The sequence below is a fragment of the Tenrec ecaudatus genome, chromosome 1 (assembly GCF_050624435.1).
Source record: "Tenrec ecaudatus isolate mTenEca1 chromosome 1, mTenEca1.hap1, whole genome shotgun sequence".
NCBI lineage: Eukaryota > Metazoa > Chordata > Mammalia > Afrosoricida > Tenrecidae > Tenrec > Tenrec ecaudatus.
In genome coordinates this window covers 127224010-127251706 of record NC_134530.1, presented here as the reverse complement: position 1 = coordinate 127251706, position 27697 = coordinate 127224010, and the positions used below count along the sequence as shown (strand labels likewise).

At 45.0% G+C, this 27697-nt stretch overlaps 1 pseudogene; it reads left to right on the top strand.

The window, feature by feature from the left end:
- The first annotated feature begins 24245 nt into the window (after positions 1-24245).
- Positions 24246-24829, top strand: LOC142436938 (coiled-coil domain-containing protein 28B pseudogene; annotated as a pseudogene).
- The last annotated feature ends 2868 nt before the right edge of the window (positions 24830-27697 follow it).

Genomic DNA, 27697 nt, shown 5'->3' with positions numbered 1-27697 from the left:
TGCGCAGGCCTCATGATCTGAGGGCCCCAGAACAAACCTGTCTGCTTTTCTAATCTGCTACGGTGTTTGTGTCTCAAGCATAGACCTTTCCTGATCATCGTCTCCCCTCTGACAGTGATGGATTGATTTGCTTGCAATCATGATTTTCTGGTAAGTTTCTTTTGTTTCCCATCTTCCATAATAAGCAACTTGGCCATAAATCCTTTGGACATTATTGTGGCCTCAAGCAGATGGTCTCCCTCATCTGAATGATTCATCATTTTAATCTTGTCTTAGAGTTAATAAAGGGGTCTCTATAAAATATGTCTGAACTTGGGAGCCCTTTTCCCTCTAGGAGTTGGCTAACAGACACCTGTCACAAAAAGGGGTTTTCGCGATTTTATGATTACCCGCTCTCCGCGATGTCTCCGCCTCATATTCATTTCTGAGTGCTTTTCATGTGGGCCCGTGACCTTTGTGAACTTTCCTGTGTGCGTAGAATGAACCATCAAAAGGGGGCCTCAGGTTCCTTTCTTGTTAACAGTGTTTGGTCTTTTTTCCACACTTTGCCGGCCACACTCTCTCCCCTCTGCCCATCTCCAAGACACCCCTCCTGGGTTATCCCATGGGAACTTCACACTCTCCTCCCTTGCGTGTACAGTGATTGCCTTTCCTCTGAAGGTGTGGGGCCAGCAGAGGCCCAGGAATGGTCAGAGGCTGGGCTCCTTATCTTCAAGGTGGCTTCTTTGTAAATTCTCTCACTTCCAAGGAGTCAGTGCTGATTCATAGCGACCCCTAGTGGTTTTCTGAGATTGTAGCTGTTTGCTGGCGTAGAAAGCCCAGTCTTTCTCCCTCAGGGTTGCTGGTGGTTTCAAACTCTGACCATGTGGATTACAGCCCAACACATAACCACTACACCACTAGAACGCCTCTTTGCAAACACTGCAGTGCCTTCCAAGGAGCCCTGGTGGTGCAAACATTAAGCCATTGGTTATTAACGGAGAGGTTGGTGGTTCAAGCCCATCCAGCAGCCGAGAAAGATATGGTGAGCTGCTGTTGTAAAGAGTTCAAAAGCCCAAACCAAACCCATTGCCATAGAGGCGATTCTTAGAGTGACTTAGGCCAGAGTCAAACTCTGTGTAAGATTTCCAAGGCTGGGCATCTCTATGGTGGGTGGGGCCTGGGGTGGGAGTCGGGGAGCAGGAGTTGGGGGGCAAGAAAGACCGTCTGTTGTAGATTTGCCCGATGCCGTCTGTAGTTTGACTGTTTTTGCTGTTGCTTCCATGGGTGTTGACCATGAATCCAAGCAAAATGAGATCCTTGACAACGTCAGTCTTCTCTCCAGGCTTCAGGATTAGGCTCGTCTGAGAGTGTGAAGGCTAAGCATTCGGTGGGTCAGAGGCTACCGTTTATAGTAGGAGGCTCAGCCCTGTTTTGAGTCTTGACATAAATTCAGCTTCCACCGAGCTCATTCTGGCCATTGCCAGCCATGTAAAGAGCTTTGCCCTGCTCGACAGGACAAAAGGAGACCTCCAACTCAAATAGAATCCACAGAGTCTCGTTTGCTGTTGTGAGATGCTATCGCGTTTGTTCTGACCCACAGTGACCCTGTGCAAAGCAGAAGGATGCTCTGCCCGGCCCTGCACTTTCCTCCTAATTGTTCATCTACTTGATCTGTCCCTGAGTGAATGCCCAGAGAGGTGTTCTCCACCACCTCCCCACCACTCCCTTCCTCCCCTCTGCTTGCTGGTGTGATTCCACCACACCAGCCACCAGCTTCACCTCACAGCCTGCAGTTTGTCTGTGGTCGCTGCAGCCAGGGAAGTCACCGTTGCAGTAACCCCTGAGCAGCACCACAGCTACCTTCACAGTGGCCACCCCTGTTCCGATTCCTCATTGTGGGCTCTTCTGTCTCGACCCAGCATCTGACTCCATGGGAGTCAATGAGACTGGCTAGTCTCTCTGTGCTCTGTGACCCACAGTCTTTTTTAAAAAACATTTTATTGGGGGCTCTTACAGCTCTTATCACAATCCATCCGTCCATCCATCCATTGTGTCAAGAACTTTTGTACATAAGTTGCCGTCATCATTTTCAAACTATTTTTTTTTCTACTTGAGCCCTTGGTATCAGCTCCTCATTTTTTCCTTCCATCTCCCACCCTTCCTCATTCATGAAACCTTGATAAATTATTATTATTATTATATCTTACATCGTTCGCTGTCTCCCTTCACCCACTTTTATGTAATTCCTCCCCCCTTCCCCCATGGGAGGTGGGGGTTATATATTGATCGTAGTGATCAGTTCCCCCTTTCTCCCCCACCTTCCCCCTGTTCTCCTGGTATCGCTACTCTCATTATTGGTCCTGAGGGGCATATCTGTCCTGGATTTCCTGCTTTGTGAGCTCTTATCTGTACCCATGTACATGCTCTGGTCTAGCCGGATTTGTAAGATAAAATTGGGGTCATGATAGTGGGGGGAGAGCATTAAAGAACTAGAGGAAAGTTGTATGTTTCATTTGTGCTATACTGTACCCTGACTGGCTCATCTCTTCCTTGTGACCCTTCTGTAAGGGATGTCCAATTATCTACAGATGGACCTTGGGTCTCCACTCCATACACACACACCCCCTCTCATTCATATCTATATGATTTTTTGTTCTGGGTCTTCGATGCCTGATCCCTGATCCCATTGACACCACATGATCACACAGGCTGGTGTACTTTTTCCATGTGGGTTTACTTGCTTCTCAGCTAGATGGGCTTGTTTATCTTCAAGCCTTTAAGTCCTCAGAGGCTATATCTTTTGGTAGTCGGGCACCATCAGCTTTCGTCACCACATTAGCTGATGCACCCAATTTGTCTTCAGCGATTGTATCAGAAAAGTGAGCATCACAGAATGTCAGGTTATTAGAATAAAGTGTTCTTGCATTGAAGGACTTGAGTAGAGGCCCAATACCCGTCTGCTGCCTTAATACTTAACATGTACATATATGCACGTAGATCTATTTCCCTACTGTTATATACAAATGTATTTACATATGTACATGCCTGTATTTAGACCTCTATAAATGTCCTTTGCCTCCTAGCTCTTTCCTCTATTTCCTTTTACTTTCCTCTTGTCCCACTATCATGTTTGGCCTTCATGTGGGTTTCAGTCATTCCTCTCCACTACATTGCCCTTGATTACATTTCTTTTTTGATAAAAACTTTTCTCTTTATGGACATAAGTTAGTGTTCTGCTTTTTCTTCTCTAGGAAACCAGCCTAATACAATACAGCTTGGGCCTTTTTCTGTAGTACCATTGGTTATTGCTCATATGCTGCCTCTTGAAATGGTCGAATGTCGGTCAGTTATTTTTGGTAATGACTCTATCTTCCCTCCATCTTCTTTTGTTCGCTACCAACATCAGAATTCAAACACACCAGTTCTTCAGTCTTCCTTAGCCAGGGTCCAGCTGTCGTATGCACAGAACATGATGGAAAATACTGTGGCTTGGGCCAGGCACTTTATTCTTCAAGGACACATCTTTGCTTTTTAACACTTTATTTTTATTTTTAACATTTTAGAAAGACATTTGGTAGTAAATTTGGCCAAATGAAATGCATCGTTTGATTTCCATGTGTGTTGACTGTGGGCCCAAGTATAATGGTATCCTTGACAATTTCACTCTTTTCTCTGGTTATCATGATCTCATTTGTGGGTCCAGTTATGAGAATTTTTTGTTTCTTTATGTTGAGGTATAATCTATACTGGTGACCGTAGCTCTGAGGCTCATCACTACGAGTTTTCAGACCTCTTTACTTTCAGCAAGCAAGGTTGTGTGTTCGGCATACCGCGGGTTGTTAGTGAGTCTCCCTCCACACCCGACCCTTGCTCTTCATAAAGTACAGGCAGCCACGCAGGTTCTTCAGTCAGCAAAGCGGTGGAACAAGTAGGGCGGAGTGTTGTGACCCTGGCTTCCACCTTTCCTATTTCTGAACCACATCGCAACCCCCCGGTTCTGTTCGACGACCACTCTCGGCCTGTGCACTAGTTCTGCATGAGCCCACTGAGATGTTCTGGGCGTCCTGTCTTCCAGCGGCTCCTCAGGAGAACAATGAGGCTTTCTGCTGCTGTACAGACTGAGAGCCGGGGACCCGGGGAACAGTCCTCCTGCTCCCTGTGGGGCCCATGAGTCTGAATCAACTCCACAGAAGTGGTGGCTGGTTTCTCGTCACAGGTCATGATAGAGAAAGGATGAGGTCTACAATTTAGGTTTCCTTAGACCACTAGGTAGCAGGAAGCACAGGCTATGGGCCCAGAAGTCTAACGTAAGTTTCCTTTCAAGACCTTCTTGGGGCATGATTCAATAATTTGAATGCTTGACACTATTCATTTGTTAAGTATGTGATGTAAGACTGCATTGTATTTTCACACCAGTCAATTATAAATTAGGGTAGTATCTGGGTATCTATTAGGGTACCATTAGTATATATACATGGTTAGGATATACATATATACATCCCCTGTACCTGTGAGTGTGGCCATGCTTGAGAAAGGTTGTTCTTTTGTTTAACCAGTTCAATTAAACAAGGTCACACGATAGCAGGGTGTGCCTTTATCCTGACCCTGCTAAGAGGTGTCCTATAAAAAGGAAGACCAGATGTGGTGTAGAGTCACGCACAGAAAGAAGACAGCTGCCCTGTGGCAGATGAGCAAGCAGCAGAGGAACACCGAGAACCACCCATGGGCCCCCAAGTGGAAAGGAGGTGCCCTCCCCTGGGGCTGCGGACGAGGGAATACGCCGGCCAGTGGTCTGAGCTCACTGAGCCTCTCAGCCTTCAAAAGGAGGGCGGCTGGTTCTGTGCTCACTCTGGCAGGGCGAGGAAGCCACGATGCCATCGGCTTTTGCCAGGATCTGATTGATGTAAGGGTCTGAACTTTTAAGAGATGTGAGTGTAAGCTACTAGAACGCAGATTGAGTTCTCTTTCTTAAAAGTTTGTTGTATTCAATGATCTGTAACACCCATTCCACCATTCAACGGATAACCTGTCTGCTTGGAGTAGATGTATAGTAAATGTTCCTCCTCTTCAAAACAGGAGAACCACCAGCGCCCAGCACAAATGTGCTGCTTTAAAAATCTTTATTTGCATGCTCCTAAGGGCCAGCAAACAATCTTTGAACGAACTACAAGCCTTTCTTTTGTGAACTGTCTTGTTCTGTTCTTTGTCAGTGGTTTGTTTTTGTTGTTTTGTTGTCTGGTTGTATACTGTTGCTTTGTTTTCCTCTGTCTTGTTTTCGTGCATGTTAGTATCTCCACAGGTCTGTCTGAATAGGACAGGCTGGATGAACTATCTGGAGGAAAAACAACGGGACCGACAGTTCCGGGGGACTTCGGGTGAGGGAAGGGTAGGGGGGTAAGGAAGTGGTGTTAACAAACACAAGGACAAGGGAACAACATGGGACCCAAAATGGTAGTGAGGGGGGAGTGGCAGGCCTGGTGGGAAATGATCAAGGGTAAGGTTGCTTAGAGAAGAGGTATACTCTAGCCCAGGTGGCGACGAAGCACAGTAGTAGGGCAGGAGGAAAGTCAAGGGAGATGGAGGAAAGAGCTAGGAGTCAAAGGGCATTCATGGAGGTCTAGACAAAGACATGTACATGCAAATATATATAGGAGGATGGGGAAATAGATCTATGCGTCTATATTTGTAGGTCAAGTATTAAGGTGGCGGAAGGACCTTGGGCCTCTACTCAAACACTCCCTCAATGCATGAATACCTTCTTTTATTAAATTGGAACTCTATGATGCTCACTCTCCCGACACAACGGCTGGAGCCAAAGTGGGTGAACAAGTAAATGTGGTGAAGAAAGCTGATGGTGCCCGGCTATCAAAAGAGATAGTGACTGGGGTCTTAAAGTCTTGAAGATAAACAAGCGGCCATCTAGCTCAGAAGCAACAAAGTCCACATGGAAGAACACACCAGCCTGTGTGATCGAGTGGTCCCAAAGGGATCAGTTACCAGGCATCAAAGAACAAAAAATCATATCATTGACTGCACACCTCCATGATAGGATCGCTGAAGACAAATGGGTGCATAAGCAAATGTGGTGAAGAAAGCTGATGGTGCCCGGCTATCAAAAGAGATAGTGTCTGGGGTCTTAAAGGCTTGAAGGTGAACAAGCGGCCATCTAGCTCAGAAGCAATAAAGCCCACATGGAAGAACACACCAGCTGGTGCGATCACGAGGTGCTAAAGGGACCAGGTATAAGGCATCATGCAAAAAAAAAAAAAAGGAATATATATGTGTATATATATATATGTATGTATGTATATGTGTATGTGTGTTTGTGTATATATATATATATATATATATATATACATATATATACCATAGTGAATGAAGGGGGAAGTGCAGAGTGGAGACCCAAGGCCCAAGTGTCGACCACTGGAGATCCCCTCACAGAGGGCTGTAGGAGAGGAGACGGGTCAGTCAGGGTGCGATGTAGTACCGATGAAGAACACAGCTTTCCCCCAGATCCTGGATGCTTCCTCCCCCCAACTACCATGATCCGAATTCTACCTTGCAGGACTGGATAGGGCAGAGATTGTACACTGGTGCATATGGGAGCTGGAGGCACAGGGAATCCAGGGTGGACGATACCTTCAGGACCAGGGGTGTGAGGGGCGAGGCTGGAAGAGTGGAGGGTGAGTGGGTTGGAAAGGGGGAACTGATTACAAGGATCCACATGTGACCTCCTCCCAGGGAGATGGACGGCAGAGAAGCGGGGGAAGGGAGACTCCGGATAGGGAAAGATATGACAAAATAACAATCTGTGGATTATCAAGGGCTCATGAGGGAGGGGGGAGCGGGAGGGAGGGGAAAAAAAAGGGGACCTGATGCAGAGGGCTTAAGTGGAGAGCAAATGCTTTGAGAGTGATTAGGGCAAAGAATATACGGATGTGCTTTATACAATTGATGTATGTATATGTGTAGATTGTGATAAGAGTTATATGAGCCCCTAATAAAATGTAAAAAAAGAAAAGAAAATGATTAGGGCAAAGAATATACAGATGTGCTTTATACAATTGATGTATGTATATGCATGGATTGTGATAAGAGTTGTATGAGGCCCTAATAAAATGTTTAAAAAAAATCTTTATTTGCATTCCTCGTGAGGAAGGAATTTTCCTCTCTCTCCTGAATGTAGTTTATCAATCCAACAGTCCTCTTTTTTATCCTTTTTAAAAAAAATCACTTTATTGGGGGCTCTTACAGCTCTAATAACAATCCACACATCAATTGTATCAAACACATTTGTACATATGTTGCCATCATCGTTTCCAAAACATTTTCTTTCTACTTGAGCCCTTGGTATTAGCTCCTCTTTTTCCCCCTCCCACCCCCACCCTCACACTCTCGTGAACCCTGGATAATTTGTAAGTTATCTTTATTTTCATATTTTACATTGTCCGCTGTCTCCCTTCACCCATGATTCTATTGTTCATTCCTCCAGGGTGGGGTGGGGGGACAGGTGTACAACTATCACTACTATCAGTTCCCCCTTTCTCCCTCCACCTTCCCCCTACCTTCATGGTATCGATACTCTCATTATTGGTCCTGAGGGGTTTATCTATCCTGGATTCTATGTGTTGAGAGCTCTTATCTGTACCAGTGTGCATTCTCAGATTTGTCAGATAGAGCTGGGGTCATGATAGTGGCGGGGGGTGGGGGTGGAGGGGAGGAAGCATTAAAGAACTAGAAGAGTGTTGTGTGTTTTGTCAGTGTTGTACTGCACGCTGGCTGGCTCGTCCCTTCCTTGTGACGCTTCTGTAAGGGGATGTCCAGTTGTCTACAGATGGGCTTTGAATCTCCACTCCGATCCCCTGAGTTCATATCAAAATGGTTGTTTGTTTTGGGTCTTCTGATGCCTAATACCTGATCCCATTGACACCTTATGATCACATGGGTTGGTGTGCTTCTTCCGTGTGGGTTTTGTTGCTTCCCTGCTAGATGGCCATTTGCGTAACTTCAAGTCTTTAAGGCCCTACATGCTATATCTTGTAATAGCTGGGCACCATCAACTTATTTTAGCCTACTACCTTATGCACCAATTTTGCCTTCAGCAATCATGTCAGGGAAGGTGAGCATCACAGAATGCCAGGTTATTAGAACAAAGTGTTATTGCATTGAGGGAGGACTTGAGTAGAGGCCCAATGTCTGTCTACTATCTTGCTATTTAACCTAGAAATATACGTACATAGGCCTATATCCCTATTGTTATATAGTAATATATGTACATATGTACATGCCTATGTTTAGACCTCTATAAATGTCTTTTTCCTCCTAGTTCTTTCTTCTATTTCCTTTTACTTTCCTTCTGTCCCACTATCATGTTCGACCTTTGTTTGACTCTCAGTACTTTCTCTCAGCTCATTGCATTTGATCCAGCCCCACCAGGCATTCTACACCCTCCTCACCATCGATTTTAGATCACTTGTTATTCCCTTGTCCCTGGGAATGTTCGCTTCCCCCTTGCTTTCTCCCACATCCTCCTCTCCCAGATAATAGTTGGCCCCATTGTTTTCTACTTGGGATAGGTTATCTGCCTGTCCTATATGGATAAACATGAGAAAAAGAGAAAGGGGGGAGAACAAATAAGCCTATAATGAGTTCTAGGTCTGAATGCTGACCCTTCTGAATGCTTTCCGATCAGTTCTGGTGAAGTGTCACACCCCGCCTATGGATTCCGGAGTTCATTTTGGGGATTCCTGGGGTACTTCATTTCTTTGCTCCCCTTGCTTCTCTGTTGCGCTTCCTTCATGTTTCGTTTTGGTGGTGGTGGTGCTGGTGTGTGTGTGTCAGACTGGTCACAATTCCTACTCTGTGTCTCCAGTGCTGTCCCCTGTAGCCTTGTGGGTCAATGAGTGGCCATCATGTCTCGTGGTGGGGCCAGCCTATGGTCCTCTCTGTGCATTGGCTGCTCTGAGCAGGAATGTCATCCTCAAGGCTTGGTGGGCCAGTATGTGTTTCTCTCTCTCTCTCTCTCTCTCTCTCTCTCTCTCTCTCTCTATGTGTGTGTGTGTGTGTGTGTGTGTCTTTCTCTCCCTGTCTCCCTCTTATTTTGCTCCTGTGTGGTCTGGACAGATCTACCCCTATCCGTTGGCTGTATCTTCAGTGCTGTCCCCTGTAGTACATTCTTCTGGAGAGGGGGTGGAAGTAGCTGGGACTGGGGCTGGCCTCCAAACCTTTCTGTTAGTTCATTGTTTCCTGCTCGTACGTTGCCCTCGAAGCTTGGCACCCCAGGCTGAGGTCTGGTCCCTTTCTCGCCTACCTGTGGAAACATGAACAATATCCACCCCATGTGTGGGTTACTGCCCCATTTCTCCACTATCCTCCTCCTCCTCCTCTCCCCACCCCCTTTTAGTTGGCTTCCATATGCATCCCCTGGGTTGGGTCTGACCCCTGCCAAAGTGTCTGGACTTCACCCCAGGAATTTATGCATTTGGTGGCTTTTCCCCTCTGCCACTGTGCTTTTTAAGCTTACCACCGTGGACTGGTGTTGTACTTGTCCTTTTGTGCTTGGCTTCTTTCTCTTAGCATAATTTCCTCCAGTTCTTCCCATGTGGTGATGTGCTTCATGTATTCATCACTGGTTTTTAGGGATGCAAAGAACTCCATTGTATGTATGTACCACAGTTTCTGATCCCTTGGTCTGTTGATGGAAAGTTAAGCTGTTTCCAATTCTTTGCAAAGGTGAACTGAGCTGCGATGAACATTGGAACCCAGATGTCTGGTAGTGGTCTGTTTCTTACTTGTTCTGGGTATAGGCCCAGAAAGGGGTTTGCTGGGTAATATAGTAGCTCGATTTCCATCTGTTTTAGGCATCGCCATATTGATTTCCATAGTGGCTGCAAATACCTACAGGACCACCAGCAGTGGATGAGAGTTCCTATTGCTCCACAACCCCTTCAGCACTTGTTGCTTTCTAGGGTTTTTTTTTGCTTGTTTTGTTTTTAATTGGGCTATCTTTGAGGTGTTAGGTAGTCTATCATAGTTGTCTTAATTTGCATTTCCCTTATGTCTAATGATCAGGAACATTTTCTCCTATGATTGTTGGTCCTTGTGAATTTGAATTTATGGCCTTGTGAAACTTCAGTTCAGGTATTTGCCCATCTCCTGGGCAAATGGGTTGCTTTTTCTTATTGTAGGCTAGCGGTGTATTGTGTAGATTTTAGTAACGAGGCCTTTGTCTGATGTGTCATTGCTACAGATGTTCTCCCAGTCTGTGGACTCTCTTATTACTCTCTTGGGGAAGTCTTTCAATGTACACAGAGGTTTTATCTTCAGTATATCCCACTTGTCAATTTGTGCTTCCTCTGCATTTGTGTCCTTCCCTATTTCCAGTAGCCTATGTATTGCCTGCGCCAGGGCAATACACAGGGCTTTGGAGAAGGGATGCGAGGGCTGATGTAGTTTCCACATATTTACAGCAGGTGGCAGTGTAGGCCAGTGGCTGTGTAGTCAACCTCAATCAGTAAGTCAGCGGTTTCAGAGACTGAATCTTTACCTGGGGAGCAGAGAACCACATCGCCCTCTCAAAGAGCGCCTGCAAAGCTGACCTGGGTAGCCACAGACCACCGCTCCCTACAGGAGCCCTACAGGGCGTCCCAAGCTGTCCGTCTGTACGGACGCAGACTGCAGTCTGCCACATCATTCCCTGCACAGTAGCTGTGGGTTTCAAGTGGGGAATCTTTTTTTTTTTTAAACATTTTATTCGGGACTCATTCAGCTTCTTATCACAATCCATACATCCATCCATTGGGTCAAGCACATTTGTACATATGTTGCCATTATCACTTTGAAAACATTTTCTTTCTACTTGAGCCCATGGTATCAGCTCCTCGTTTCTTCCCTCCCTCTATCACAAATTCTTGATAATTTATAAATTGTTATTATTTTTCATGTCTTACACAGATCAATCAATCCATGTCTCCCTTCACACACTTCTCTGTTGTCTGCCCCCCAGGGAGGGGGGTATATGTAGATCATTGTGATCGGTTCCACCTTTCTCCCCCCACCCCACCTTCCCCTTCCCCTCCTGCTATGGCTACTCTCAATATTGGTCCTGAGGGATTTTTCTCTCCTGGATGCCCTTTGTTTCCAGCTCTTATCTGTACCAGTGTACATGCTCTGGTCTAGCCAGATTTGTAAGGTAGAATTGGAAGGGAGGAAGCATTAAAGAACTAGAGAAAAGTTGTAGGTTTCATCAGTGCTACACTGCACCCTGACTGCCTCATCCTTTCCTTGTGTCCCTTCTGTAAGGGGATGCCCAATTGTCTACAGATGGGCTTTGGGTCTCAACTCCACAGTCCACTTCATTCACATTGATATGATTTTTTTGTTCTGGGTCTTGGATGCCTGATTCCTGATCTCATCAACACCTCATGATCACACAGGCTGGTGTGCTTCTTCCATGTGGGCTTTGTTGCTTCTCAGCTAGATGGCCACATGTTTATCTTCAAGCCTTTAAGACCCCAGGTGCTATTTCCCTTGATAACCAGGAACCATCGGTTTTCTCCACCACATTTGCTTATGCACCCATTTTGTCTTCAGCGATCATGTCAGGAAGGTGAGCATCATGGAATGCCAGGTTATTAGAACAAGGTGTTCTTACTTTAAGGGAGGACATGAGTAGAGACCCAATGTCCATCTGCTACTTAACATATACATATATGTACATAGATCTATTTCCATATTGTTATATATAAATATATTTACATATGTACATGCCTGTGCTTAGACCTCTGTAACTGTCTTTGCCTCCTCCTTTTTCCCTCTGTTTCTAATGGGGAATCTTTAGGTTGGCAGCCAAGCATTTCAGTCATGTTTGGGTTTGGGTATTGGTAGGCCCAGCACCATCCCTTCTGTACTCTGCATTAAAATTGTTTTCTGGGACATGAATTAAATGACAGACAGCAAGTCCACAACACAGATTCTATCACACAAATCAGCTCAGGATGGGGCAGCAGAAGGCTCGTGACTGAGAGCCTTTGTAGACATGAGTTAATGTTCACTTCCAGTGCTGAGATCAGAGAAGGATTGAGGCCTTTGGATTGTGGGGTTGGTCAAGAATATTGGAAGTACCATGGACGGCCAGACCATGAACAAACCTGTGTTGGAAGAAATACAGCCCGAATGCTTCTTGGAATCGAGGATGGCGAGACTGTGTCTCACGCCCTTTGGGCATGTTATCAAGGCCAGTGCCTGGAACAGAACATCATGCTGAGTAAAGTGTTGGGGAGTGGGGGGTAGGGGGTGGGGGTGAGGAAGACCTTTAAGGAGAGAGATGAGCAGATGGCTGTGACAGCAGGCTCAATCAGAGCAGTATCTGTGAGGCTAGTAAAGAGCGGGTGTGCATCAGAACCAACTAGTTGGCAGGTGACAATATCAGTGTCCCTGGCAGTCGTTCTCCTGGATCACATGGCAGTACTCAGAGCATGGGGAATGCAGACTGGTAGCTTCCTGTATGGGTTGGCCGTGTACCATTTCACTGGGACTGCTTTCAGTTGGGGGTAGGTGTGCTTCAGTTTCCTCCGTGACAGACAGGGTCATTATTAGAACCAGAGATTATTATGCAAGTGATGAATTTTAGGAATAATGGGCGTGTGGGTGGGTGATGGGAGACCCTCTCTTTGGTGATTTGCATCTCGCTCCCTGAGGGTCTTGGGGTTACTGCTGGCGGGTCTCTTGCTGCTTCTGCCAATGCTCTGTTCTCTCAGGTCTCTTCCAGCCACATCCCCTCTTCTCTCTTTCTGTCCATCTCTATTCTGAATGATATTATCGCAGATGCTTCATTTTTGATGCAATTTCTAAAAACAGGTAAAAATAAATTTCTCCTTTCCCAAACCTCTCCTCCATGTTTTGATGAGTTTTTCTTTTAAAAGGTGTAAAATCAAAACTAAAGTCATATACATCAATGGGAAGTACTGAAATATTTACTAAATCTGAAATTCTTGCTCTGCATCTTAAGACAATAGGATCAAGCCCCACATATTGCGATTGGAGGCTTTGTCTGCTTTCATGTGCTTATCTTTGGCTCCCCGAGCATTTTTTTAAACTCTCCCTTTAACGCAAGGTTGAGCTGGGCAGATAAAGGTGGTCAGGGGCAGAGTGTTGGTCATGACCTCATGAACAATAACAAAAAGTTCAAGCACCTAAAAAACCAAATAGTTCAATGTGAATTTCTCATTGCGACAGGTATCAGGTTCTCGAACAGTTTCAGCTTGCAAAGCCCTTTTGAAACCCAAATGCAAAAGTGACCTAGACAAACAAAGGTGGGGCCCGTCTGTTAGGCGAAGACAAGATCTTCTCAGAGGAGATGCCCTACCCACTCCCAGCCAACTCCCAACGCGGAGGTCCTGAGGCAGAGCCGTGGGAACCAAGGGCTTCCTTACCCCACTGCTCAAAACGCCAGCCACTACCCAGCGAAGCCAGGGAGGCGTGAGCGTGCCTGGGAGAGCAAGCCCTCCCAGTTCGTACCCTGGGGCCTTGCTTGCCTCATCCCTGTCCTAGCCCTATTCTGGGAACTTCCACTTGTCCTTATTCCCAATATTCAAAATTTGACCCAACAGGTGAAGCCACTTAAATTTAAGGCAAACACAGGACTCTCAGGTGCCAAGTGGCTATTAACCAAAAACAAATGGCTCAGCAAACTCCACCTTTCCAGTTGTATCCTGGGTCTCTTCCACAGGGCCTTTGTTAACTAATTATTTAATTAAATGAAAAGTTGTCCACGAAATCTTTATCCACAGATAAGGAATCTTATGTCAAGGATCTTCTATAAATCTCATGTAAGGGATCTTATATAAAGGTCCTATATAAATCTTTTATAGATGTAAGTCTATACAAATATTATGTACATGCTATGTTCCTTCTGTAAAGAAACAGAGGCTACAGAGTGAGTCTAATATGGGGACAGGTTAGGGGCAAACAAAAAGTGGCTTCAGAGATGAAAGCACACATTCACTGAGCCACCCCAAAGAGAGCTGGAGTCAGCAGGGGTCTGGCCCACCGGGTGGAGAAAGCTAAACCTCCTGAGATGTGGCTTCTTCCAAGACTGATGCATAGGGGTACTGAAATGTCAACCTCACATAAACTCACCGCCATCGAGTCGATGCCGACTCACAGTGACCCTAAAGGACAGGGTAGAACTGCCCAAGTCGGTTTCTGAGACTAACTATTTATAGGAGTAGAAAGCTTCACTTTGTCCCAAGGACTGGCTGGTGGTTTTGAGCTGCTGGCCTTATGCCAAACCACTGTGCCAGCAGGGCTCCCAATCTCAGTTAAAACCAAAACACCAAACTCACTGCCACCAAGTCACTGTTGACTCTTAGCAACCACCCTGTGGGTGTCCAAGATTATAACTTTATGGGAATAGCAAGCCCCGACTGTCTCCCTCAGAGCGGCTGGGGGTTTGGAACTGCCGACCTTGTAGATTGCAGCCCAACACGTAACCACTAAGCCACCAGAGCTCTCTAAACTAGTGGGATTAAAAACAATATTTTATTTTGGATGTCTTTTCAGGAAAGAACATTTCAACCACCCTCCCACCCTTTTTTAGCAATTGATCCAACATCTATTTCATTGATCTAACAGATATTACAAAACTATTATAAAAGTCTACCTACACACATCACCTAGTCTTTCAAATTACTTGGTTGTGGGTTAGCAGACAGATGAGAACATGTCAAATTCTAAAGACGAGGAGAAGGAGATAGTGCGAAGGGAGTGCTGGTAACATCAGCTCCAAACCCAACTGGCTGCCACCACAGCAGTGCTGGCTCACAGCGACCCCTGCGGGTTTCCAGGACTGTACCTGTGCAAGGCAGTAGAAAGCCCAGGCTTTCTCCCGAGGAACTGTGGGTAGTTTCCAATTGCCCACCACACGGATCGCAGCCCGACTCGTAACCACCACCCCACCATGGCTGGTGTCATCAGCCAGTCACTCAAGCTATTGGGTGCCAGTGATGGAAAGGATACTGTATGTGGAGCAGAATCAGTATATGTGATGCATCTAAAAACTCAATGTTTGCTCTAACTGGAAATAAACAAACCATAACAAGTAAAATGAATCCTTTTTGGAAAAGTCCTGTACATGAATAAGTAAACAAATAAAATACATTTATAATACTACTGATCAAATAAAGGGGATGTGTATCAGGCCTATTGTCCTATATTAAATAGGATAGGATAAATAGTTGTCCTGTCATGGAAAAACTTCAAAGGCATAGATTTTGATTTTAATCCAATTTCTCAAAGGTGAAATCTTAAAGGTTTTAAAGCAATTAACAGATAATCATGCATGGAAATCAATGGATAAGATTTGGCCACAGAACATAAAAAGTCATTTGAATTCCAATAAATGGAAGCTCGCCATATCTGTTGCGAATGGTTCCTAAAAGAGTCGTGTCCTTATTCTAAGATGTGATCACGCAGATTGAAGGGGAAGCCAACGGAATAACGGACAAAAGAGGTGTGGGGAAGGTCAATTCAACAAGTAAATAATTCACCATGTAACTATACATAGGAAAAACAGCTCAAGCTCCACTGTTAAAGTGAAAGCCAGAGTGACTTAAGGTTCATTGATATACATTTTAAAATATTTGGTGATCCAACAGTCCCGTGTTGAAGCTGGTGTGATAAAATCACCTTGCTCACGTGCAGAAGAGATTTTTTATTTTGTGAACACCATGAAATCTTTAATATTTTTTATCTCCCTCTGTGCCTGGAAAGCAGGCTCTACTGTGGTTCACCCTCAGTAATTATACCAGCGTAGCCCCTGTTCCTAAGGTTTTCCCTCAGAAGTGGACCGCCAATTGCTTCGTTGCAGTCTGTTCTTATCTGGGAGCTCTGTTGAAATTTGCTCACCTTGGGTGACCCTAATCATTTTGGAAATATTGGTGACATCGCTTCTAGCATCCAAGTAACTCCTCTGTCTGGCAAATGGACAGACAGTTGGCAGGAGAGGCAGAGCGTCGCTTTGAGGACCCCCAAGCCACGCTCTGTGCAGTTCCCTCACATGCATGGGAAAGGTGGGCAATGACTAAGGACGGCTGGAGAGGGCTTGGTCTATTACTGATGACCACGGAGAGTACCATGTCTTAGTACTGTCCTGGTCGAAGTACGGCCAGAAGGCACCTTAGAAGCCAGGATGGGGAAATGTCGTCTTAGGTGCTTTGGACGTGTTATCAGGCAAGACCAGTACCTGGACAAGGATGCCGTGCTCGGTAAATAACGGGCGGAGCAAAGGAGAAGGACCCGTGACGCGATGGAGTGACACTGTGGTCGCAACCATGGGCCCGACACAACAATGGTGAGGATAGCCCAGATGAGGCGATATTTAGTTCTGTTGTACTTAAGGGTGCTATGAGTCAGAACAACAACAACAACCATACCCCCAGGAGGAGTGCAGCTTAGTGATTAAGAGCTAAAATCCATGAGTTTGAAAAGCTGCTCTGTGCATTATAGGTGTTGTGAACTTTGACATGTTACTAACCTTCTGGGACTCAATTTCCTATCTGTAAAATGGACATCATAATATCTAGGGATTCAATGAGAGCATATAGAATGGATTTGGCTTAGTGCCTGATACACATTATCAGTACAATAAATACTTGTTTCTTTTCTCATTTTGTCTCTTTATCCTAATTTACCAACTTAAACAAAGTCTCCAATTGTGTCTATTTCTGTAATTTCATCTTCAAATTCTTTTTGGAATAAAGGACCAAACTCACTGACATCATCTGCTGACTCATAGGGTTTCTATAAGACATATAAGACAGGGTATAACTGCCCCTTTGGGTTAGCAAAACTGTAAATCTTCATGGGAGTAGAAAGCCTCATCTTTCTCTGGTGGAGCAGTTAGCGGTTTTGAACTGAAGATCTTGAAGTTAACAGCACAATATATGACCCACTTTGCCACCAGGGCTCTGCAGATAAATTAATAACAATATTTCTAGTGCTTTCTTACAAAGCTGTACCAATTCGTAATGCCAGCTTAAATATATGGTAGTAATTGGACAACATCAGTTTTACTCTGCCAGCATGTACCATAAGATTTAAATGCGCATGAACCTTGAGACAGTAATTCGATTTCTGTGATTCCACATATGTAAAAAACTGAAGCCATTTATCTGAGGGGTCTTCAACATGGGATGGAAAAATAAAGGAAGTTCCCCAGGACCTTCATGAAGCCTCCTTTTGTATAACGAACTCGTGTGCAAAAAAGCTTCGTAGCTTTAAGTAGAACAGCTAAAGTGTCTGAATGTCCTTTAAGCAGAGAAATGGTTAGGGAAACGGCATATCCCCTGAAGAAACGGAATGCAATCGTTAGGACAGCGTTTTTGCAGATTATGTCATAGACTGGTGAATGCTTGCAGCACTAAGTGAGGAAACCAGCGTGCCTCATTGTGTCCCCATCTGACGACCGTAACCTAAAAAAAAGATGGGAAGGAAATACACTCACATGCTACTAATGGACTTTGGAGAGACACTAGGTGATGTTAAAATCCCCTTTTCCCAGTGTTTTTGTAAATTCCCACTTTCTTTATGAGCCCCCACCCACGTACCACGCCATTCCGGTCCCTGTCTGTAACTTAGGGATAAACACAAAGGACAGTCCAGCTCAGTTTGAACTCTTTTCTTTGGACAGGATGTGGTCATTTTTTCATGAGTAATGCAATCGCCTCAGGTACAATGTTCCAACACGGAGTTGCTTGGAGGCCTTGCTCGAGTACTATGGGCAATTTCATGTGCTTTCTGTCAGTGGACTTCCTTGGATTAAAAAAGTGAGAGAAAGCAGAAGAGAGGGTAGAGAAAGGGATGAGAAAGAGGATTGTCACAGAAGCTATAGAAATTCCAGATAAGGGAAAGAGAACTTCAGGCAAGAATTCCTTGCCTGACTGGGTAAAAATCCTTAATGTTGTCTCTTTAAAGAAGTAAACAAAATCCAATCAGAATATGTGGCTGTTGCCATTTCTGCTTTAGTATTTTTTTCTGACTTTTTAACTGAAAGTCATGTAGTAAATGCCATTTTAGATACAACTATATAATTCTAAAGTATGCCATTTATTTTTGCTACTGTTGAGACTACACTGCAAACATACACTCTGTTAGTTGGGTAGACTAGAGAAACAAATTCATAGACACTTATGTGTATAACAAAGAGCTTTATATCAAAGAGTAATTTTATATTAAGAAAACATCCCAGCCAAGTCCAGATCAAGCCCATACATCTAATATTAGCCTATATGTCTAATACTAGTCCATAAACTGCTCTTCAGACTCGTGAAGCACATGCAATAATACCCAATGCAGGAAAATCACAGGCCAGTGGGTGGAAAGTCTTGTGGATCCAGTGGTGGTGGGAGCATGTCAGTGCTGACAGGGGTCTCCACGTGGCTCCTCCAGCTCCAGACTCTGGGTCCATCATTGTGCCTCCGTGTGGCTTGTCAACAGGAATGTCTCACAGGGAGACAAAGCAAAGAGCCTGTCCTCCCATGAGTTATTTTTCTCCTTTCCATCTACAAATGAGGTCTCAAACTGTGATCTAATTGACAGGCTAGACTCCACCCCTTCACAAGTTGACACCAGATTATGTAACTACCACCTACACCAGTCTAACACTTTGTACGTGTGCAATGGAGTGACACTGGCCACCTTCCTTGAGTTGTGCAGCCATTCTCAGCCCTGGGCAGAGTTGTCCCTCCCCCACTGGGCCAAGGGGATGGCCAAGGACCATCACCTACTATGGTTCTCTTTGTATTTTTATAAAATAGTTTTATGGGCACATAATCTGAATGTCATATGATTAATAGTTCAAGTGTGTCAAGAAGAGTTGTACAATCATCACCACAATCAAGTTGGGAACGTTTTCTTGTTGCTTGAATGCCTTCTCATTCACTCCCCTTTCCCCCTAAGCCTCCTCCGCCGTATCTCCAAGAAACCATGAATCCAGCTACTTTCTTTATAGATTTACCTATCCTGAATTTCATATACAGAAACATACACCAAAAACAACAACAATGCCTAACAATAATAACAAAGTAAAAAAGAGAAAAATTTTAGGAAGGGAACATAGAAGATATGGGTGCTATAGCAACATGTGGTGAAGAAATTAGATGGTGCCCGGCTATCAGATAAAAAAATTTGGGAGCTCAGAGGATGTACACTGGTACAGATAGGAACTGGGAATACAGGACAGATGATCCCCTTAAGGACCAGTACTGAGAGTGGCGATACTGGGAGGGTGGTGGAAGGGTTGGGTAGAAAGGGGAACTGATTACAAGGATCTACATGTAACCTCCTCCCTGGGAGATGGACAACAGAAAAGCGGGTGAAGGGAGATGTTGGACAGTGTAAGATATGACAAAATAATCATAATTTATAGATTATCAAGGGTTCATGAGGGAGTGGGGAGCGGGAAGGGAGGGGAAAAACAAGGAACTGATACCAAGGACTCAAGGAGAAAGCAAATGTGTTGAAAATGATGATGGCAACAAATGTACAGATGTGCTTCACACAATGAATGCATGTATGGATTGTGATAAGAGTTGTATAAGCCTCCAATAAAATGATTTTAAAAAATAATAATAATTAAAAATTATATACCAGAAAAAAAAACCCAACAACATTTGGAGTCTTAAAGACTTGCCTCCAAATAAGCAGGCATCTAAGTAAGATATCAGTTAATTCCACATGGAAGAAGCATACTATCAGTCACCAAAGGATTTCAAATCATATAATCCAAAGTAAAAGGAGGGATTAGTATCAGAGGCTAAATTGTGAGAATCCAGGGCGTGGAAGGCTATGGATGACAGTGGGAGCCAAAGATACATTTGTGGGAGCTACATAGGAAATGAGCCTCTGATGTCTCCCTCTATCCATAATTGAGGGATCAGAGGAATGTTGTTACTAAACAGAGTGCATTGGAGAGATGTTCATAGAAGATCAAAGCATAAACCTGACTTGAATGGTTAAAACCTTGTCAGTTAATTCCTCTCTCTCTGATGCACACTGGACCTGATCTGGTTTTCAACATTTTCTGTGGATTATTTTGTTTGTTCATATTAGGGTTTATTTCAGAGGTGTTGAGTCATTGGGGGCTTACCCTTTTGGAATTATGTAATATGTTGTTCTGTTTTTTGGCATATGAACCCAGGATTGATGACTCCATAGGGACAGCAAGTAGAATAAAAGTTTTGGGGTGTTGGTGCAGTGGGGCTAGTGTTGGGGGTTATGCAGGGTAAAAGAGTGAGGAGGACAGGCATGGGGGGAGGTCGGATGCTTACAGACATCTTCTCTGAAGGCAATCGCTGCCAGGCTGCTGTCTCGCCCCACCCTGCTGCTGGGGACAATGGATTATTTCTCTCCAAGGCTTGCGACCATTAGCTTGGTTCCTGTAAGTGGAGTTCACACCCTACTGATAATGGTCTCTATCAGTTGAGCCAGGGAACAGGCCAAACTGGCTCTGTGACATCCAAAGTTAGGCTGCCATCTTGTATCTAGGATCCACCCATCTTGCCACATGTATACCCCCAATCCCTCCTCTCCCTATTGCCTGATACCCCTAGATCACCCCTCCCATTACTGCATTACCTATAGCACCACCCCTTCCTGTGACGTATGTCTTCACCTGTAATTAGGGGGCTTCCATATCCCCAGGGAATATAAAATCCTTAGTTAGCATTAAAGATTCTCTTGCTCTCTCCACGTGGACCAACATGCAGTGCTGAGGTGAGCATGCTACTATGAAATGTGTCTGACTCCATTTATTTCAATATTTCTCTTCTATCTCTCATGCTCTCTATGACTTTACTATAATCTTTACTTATTATTGCTGTACAATTGCGCCTTCTGGACACGTAATGATGTGTTAGGGGCTCGCTTCCTCTGGCATATGGTGCCCAACGTGGGCCCTCGTAGGAAAATAACTCTTTTGATTTATATCCCATATAACAGTTGTACGGCCTCATCGGACAGTGTGGGTGAATTGGGACTTTTTTTTTAGTTTATTTTTTAAGTGATTTTTTTTTTAGTCCAAGTGAGATATGGGTCAGGCAAAGAGCAAGGATGCAGAGTACGGCATCACTCTTTGCCACCTCTTGAAGAAGCAAAGTGTAGTGGCAATGAATAAGAGAATGAAAGAGTTTCTTCAAGTGGTAAAGAAATCTAATCCTTTTCAGGAGTCAGGAACCTTTGATATGGAGATCTGGGATGAGGTAGCCATTAACTTAAGAAAAGCTCACAGGGAAGGACAGAGCACATCCAAGGAGGCCTGGCAGCTGTGGGTGCAGATTAAAGCAGTGTTAGAGCCACTATGGGATTAGAGAGTGAAGGAACAAAACCAACAGAATAGTGAGAAATCTCTAAGCTACGCAGGCTTAAATCAGGTGAGAAGCAGGCAGAATGAATTTCAGGCAGATGAGATCTTAGGTGTAGCTGAGAAAACTAAGTTTGAATTAGGACATAGCAGAATGGAAGCATCTGCCCTGCCAGAATATATCACAGGGAATCACAATGCTTTCAAGCAAGCCAGTGCTGCTGGAGAAGAGATTAGATCCAAAGAAATGCTAATGGAGATATTTAACATAGAAGGTGATGCTCAGAAAGTGAGAAGCAAAGAGTCAGGGAGTAGGAAGTCACCTTTGCACTTATGGGTGGAGAAGAGTATAGCTCAAGAAGCAGACTTATAATTCAGAATGGCTTATCCTGTTAGAATTACAGACAGGGAGCCTAATGAGCAGCACCCTGAAGGGAATCAAGAAAGGCTATCTAATGCCTTTCCCTTTAAGATACTGAAAGATCTCAAGCAAACAGTATCTAGTTATAGTCCAGATTCACCATTTGTAAATTGGTATGGTCAAGACTATGGCAGATATGGAATATTGGATCCCGGCAGACTAAAAATCTTTGACAAAAGTGTGCTTTTCCCCTTCAGAATCTTTGCAATATCAGATGCTATGGAACGAAGCAGCTCTAGCTCGAGCATGCAAAAATGCAGGAGAGGGCATAGATATAGGGGTTCATCAGCTGCTAGGAGATGAGAATTATATCACAATCGAGGCACAGTTAAACTTTGATGAGCAGACTTTTGCACAGGTACAGGAAGTCTGTCTAAAGGCCTGGGAGAAATTAATACCATCAGGAAGCAGACGGTCTAGTTACATGACAGTAAAGCAAAGGAATGATGAGTCTTATATAGACCTTATATCCAGGTTGCAGGATGCGGTCCACAAGAATGTAACAGACAAAGGGGCAGCAGATAATCTTATCCTTATGTTAGCATTTGAGAACTCGAATACATCTTGTCCGGCTGCCATACAACCTTTCAAAGAACAGAGCACGCAGTCAGATTATATCAGGCTATGCAAAGATGTAGGGACAGATGAGCACAGGGCCAACCTCATGGCAGCTGCTATGGCAAGTTACACCAAACCTAAAGGGAGATGCTTTACATGTGGTGCAGAGGGTCATTACCAGAGAGACTGCAGGCAGGTATTGCAAAAGAACAGCATGATTGACAGCAGAAAAGACCCAGGGAAAGAGTCGGAGGGAACTGGATGTTGCCCCTGCTGTGACAGAGGTAATCACTGGGCAGAGCATGGTCATTCAAAGGTTAGCAATAGAGGACATTTACCTGGAAGTAATACCCAGCCCAAAACTGTGTAGCGGGGCATCCTCCGAGCCCCTTTGTATGGAGCTCATGTAATAGAGGAAGGAGCTTGATACAGACCCCACCCAGCAGAGCATGGGAGGCAGAGCAAAAAAGATCTTAGAAACTGCAGGTATCCCCCAATCTCACAGCAGGAGACCAGACCTAGCCAAACTTGCAGAACCCCAGCCTCTGTTCTCGCTGCAGTTGGATTGATTAACCAAGAGATGGCTCCGTAGCCCTCACAGCAGTTTTATTCTAAAAGGCAGGCACATCTTATTGAAAGAGTAATACCGTTTTTATCAGGGAGTTTTAACCCAAGTACTCAAAAAATTAAAATTGATACTGGAGTTGATCAGAGTTGTGAGGAAAAGCCAAAATCTGTGACTAAATCTGAAATTATTAACAGTGATAATTGGAGTCTGCTACCTAAAATAACTATGAGATGTTTATTAGGAAAGTCTAATCTAAATTCTCAAGGTATTCTGATTGTTGCTGGAATTATTGAACAGGATTATGAAAAAGTTAAGGCAGTGATGAATTCTGATAAACCATGGCTTATAAAAAAGGAAGATCGCCGCATAAGGCAATTTTTGCTTCCTTGCATTTCTAGAGTTAAAAGTTATGTCTGGCAGGATAGAGTACTTGAGAAGTTTGATTACCCTTTAAATCAAGGGGTCTTCTGGAATGCTGTTGTGGGGAAACAACAGTGTCCCTCGTGGAATTAGAAATTGAAGGGAAAAGGTTTTTAAACTTTGGATATGGGATTGTAAGGTCTCTCTCTCTGGGCTAAATTCCAACTGCCGTCCTTGGCTCCGCATGAGAACGATTTCACGCCGAAGCCGGGCTCGTGATCCAAGTGAATTTAATGAGAGTTAAAAGAAGCTTCAGGTTTTACACGGCAGCCATAGGATTCCTTTGACCTTGCTGCCTGGCAGAGACTGCTCAGGGTCACGCAAAGATCTCCCTCCCAAGTTTCCTTTCATGAAGACGACCAGGCAAGACCCCTGTCTCTCTTCCCATCCCAGCCTTTTCAAGGGTTCCCGGGGGAGGCGTGGTGAACAACCCCAGGTCTCTCCCATTGGCTGAATTGTAGTCACCTGGCCCAGATGGGCTGCTCCAGGTATAACGCCCATCCGCGCCCACCAGAGGGAAGATCCAGCTTTGTCTTATGCTGGCTCTCCTGGGCATGCGTCAATGGACATCCCATGCCTAGGCTAAGCTACCTAACAGGATCATTTCTTTAGAGCAATCAGGAAGATCTAAGACCCTCCCATTAACTTCCTCTAAATCTAGCATGGAAGGAATGAGAGAAGTTAACCAAGACAGAATATTGCAAGAAAGTAAAAATCATACAGTGTGAGAAGCCTGAAAGACAAAACGGCTTAATTGAACCTATAACCTTATTGGTAAGCTTGGAGAAAAAATGTGTTTGGTAAGTTACTTAAAGAACAGCTGAACAAATTTATTAAGACTTTTTTCGGAGCGCGGAGGGTGGGAGAGAGGAACCTGCAAGTAGGCAGCTTCGCTCTGGATGCTGAGCCTCCAGTACCTGAGGCCCCGTAAGCACCCAATGGAGGACAAGAAGAAGAAGGGGAGTCCCAAGCCCTGTCTGACCCAACCAGCCCAGGCCCCCCCTCAGGCTCATTACGCAGGGGCCCTGTGCCCACCAGTCACAGAGGCTCCTTGACCCTGGAACTCCCTCACCTGTCATTTCCCCAGCAGCGGGCCAAATTCAAGAGGGTAGGCAAGGTGAAATGCCGCCCCATGCTGGCCGGAGCTGGGGGCGACTTGGCAGGCACCCCCTGCAGCACTCTTACCTGATCGCAGTGATGGACATCTGTGAGATGGAGGTTGGCGCTGCTGAACCTGCTCAATGACTTCCACTCATGCTGCCTGCAAGCCTTTGGGAAAGAATGCTCCTTCAAGAAGCTGGAGCACGTGTGGGAGATACAGGAGAAGCTGGCCCGGCTGCACTTCAGCCTGGACGTGTGTGGGGAGGAGGACGAAGCCACCGAGGGGCTTCCCGAGGAGCAGAAGACCATGGCTGACCACAACCTGGACCAGCTGCTCAGCAATCTGGAAGATCTCAGCAATTCCATACAGAAGTTGCATCTGGCCGAGAACGGGGAACCCGAGGAGCAGTCCTCTGCATAGACCGACGTGGGGCCCAGGCCCAGCTACCCCTTTTCATGCACTCCAAACTGACTTTTTACCCACTTGGCAGTCTGCAAGTCAGCGGCCCCCCAGGTGCTGTTATAGGGAGCAGGCCAGGACAGAATTAAACTCAAAGCAAGCAAGCGACAAAAAAAAAAAAATTTTTTTTCAGTCTTTCAAAGTATGGTAAGAAGTTCACCCCATTAGTCAGTTCTCTTAATTCTCTGAGGGCTGGGAGCCAGTATTTACATAACAATGAAGGCTCTCTAACTAGTCCTTTTACTGGTTCAAAGCCTAGCAAGTTAACTGAGATTGCCAGCAATGCTGTAAAGTCTGCATTGTTAAAACAGAAGAGGGAGAAGAGGAATCTTATGTATGATGAATTTCATTTGTCAATTTAGCCAAAAAAATTTTTCTCCTTATTAAAAGCTGGTAATAAAATTAGGGCAGATAAACACATTTTCACTTCTACAGAAAAAACTGATCCGAAGAAGTCCCAAGGAGATGGAAACCGTGTTTGGGATCCGGGTCCATAAACCTGGAGAAAGGGCTATGCATTTGTATTTTCGCAGAATAAAGCTGATAGACTCCTTTTAGAAGGACACAACCATGTTTGGAGAAAGATGGACATAAAGGACATGAGGGAACTGCAAAAGCTTAATCATAATTCCCTTTTCAGGTTAATGACACCCCGAAGAGAGGGGCTATTTGTTTATATATTCACAGGCAAAGGAGAGAGGTGGATTTCTCTTCAGCCAGCAAGGCCCAGAAGAAAGGAGGGAAGCTGACATGTGCCCTGACTCTGTTACTGAAGTTATGTCCCATCCCGCGGGTCATCCATCAACAGCGTGGGTACCTTAAAGATGGACTGGGAATGAAGATGGGCAAGAGACACGGAAAATGGAGACAAGACAGGAGTATGATCAAGTCTCTCTTATTGAGCTGAGAGCAGAGGCTTAAATAGCCAGCGAAGAGCGGGCACCCTTACCTCACATGGAAATAAGGTACAGCTGAGGTAGCCAATAGTCGTGCATCTCCCAAATAAGGAAGAAATGGGCAACTGTGCTCGAACAGGTCAGTATGCTAATGAAGCATTCCAAGCGCCTTGGGGGAAATGCCACCAGTCATGTATTGACCAATGAACGTAGCAACTGCTAGTGAAAGAGCACCAGTCCTAGCAAGGGTCAAGACAGCCACCATCTGGCAGGTGAAACAGAGGCAGGAAAACCACTGGGCACAGTTTGTATTGACAGGAAACTGAGAGTACATTCATAAAGGTCATACATGGCTTAAATCCAGGGTAGGGGGACACGCAGTTCCCTACAAAGTTATCCAAAACGTATAGAAGACCTCGCAGAGTCCTGAGAATGGCGGCAGCTGACCGCTGAGATATTTTTTCCATTGCTGACGCTGTCTAAGAGAAACTCGGGGACTCTATCATACTGAACATTTTATACAATAGTGACTGGACTATTATTACAGACTGTTTTGCTGAAAGATCAAGATTTTGGACTTGTCAATGCTATAATGCGATTGGAATGTAACTGATTTCTGTGTAACTCCTTACCTACATAATGTAACATTGCACGATTGGGATTTGATTAGGAAACATTTGCAAGGGTTTAAGGGAAACATTTCATTAGATGTTGATCAGCTTAAAAGGGATATTTTCTATACATTCAGGGTGGATGTAAGGCATTCCCCAGCTGAGGTATTTGAACAAATGGTGGTTGGCATAGAAAGAGGCTGGATCCTATGCGCTTGGGTTAAAAGCACTTCACATGGCTTAAGTTCCAATCTGACTGTGTTGCTGATCAAATTTGTGATGCTCGCCACCTCATGTTGCTTCTATAGGAAGCTGAAAGATATGAAGACAGAAAAAGGAAAGGAAAAAGACAAATCTGGGCCCGCTGAGACTGACTGTGGTGGGAAAGAGAGAAGGGAGAGAGAAGAAAATCATGTAAGGAGACAGCTGAGCCCTGATTGCCTGCCTGTCTGTTGGGCTGTAATGGTTCCAACCCTGCCTCAAGGTTCCAACCCTGCCTCAAGGTTCCAACCCTGCCTCAAGGTGTGCCCACTTTGGTGCAGGGTCCCACAGAGGCTGGGAGGACTTACCCTCACAGGCAAAATCACAGCGGAAGTCAGGCAGAGGTTCTTGCAGCAGTGTGGAGGCTGGGGAGGACTGGTATAGCTGCCTTGTGTAGTATGCAGCAACAGGAAGGAGGAAGTTCCCTCAGCCGCATGTGGGGGCCCCAGGACAGGCACGGGATCCCCCAGCCATGAGAAGGACTCTAAGGAACAGGCAGGATTTCTCCAGCTGTGTGTAGGTTCACTGAGGGCAGACAGTGGCTCCCCTCATTGTGCTTATAGAGTTGTCCTAGTTTGTGCTGGGACTGCTAATGCCCAAGAGCTCAGAGAAATCTTTTTTTTCCATCCCCCAAACTGGAATTGAATTAAATTAGCCCCTGGCTATGGGCTGTCCGTTTATGCTCTGTGGAACTGTTCTGAGACTCTTTATTATGTTGAAAGTCTCTGGGCTATGCTCTGTAGCGAACTTCTGGCATTCCTTAGCTCTAGCTACCTTGTTATGTTGATGTATGCTTAAGGACATGTCCTGCAGGTTTGTCAGGAGTTAACCAATGCGCCTGTTATTTGAAGTTTTTACCACGAAAATATTTTTTCTCCTTTTTATATTGGGCGTGTGGGGTGCCCTGATCTCGGGGCTGTCATGCTGACCCCCAGGGGAAGAGATCTAACTTACCAGAGAGGTTGTTTCTTCTTGGCCACTGGAACTGAATACCCACCTCTACGCCTACCTGTTTGTACTCGGCCAAACTGCGATCTGACACAGGTAAATTTCCCGACGTC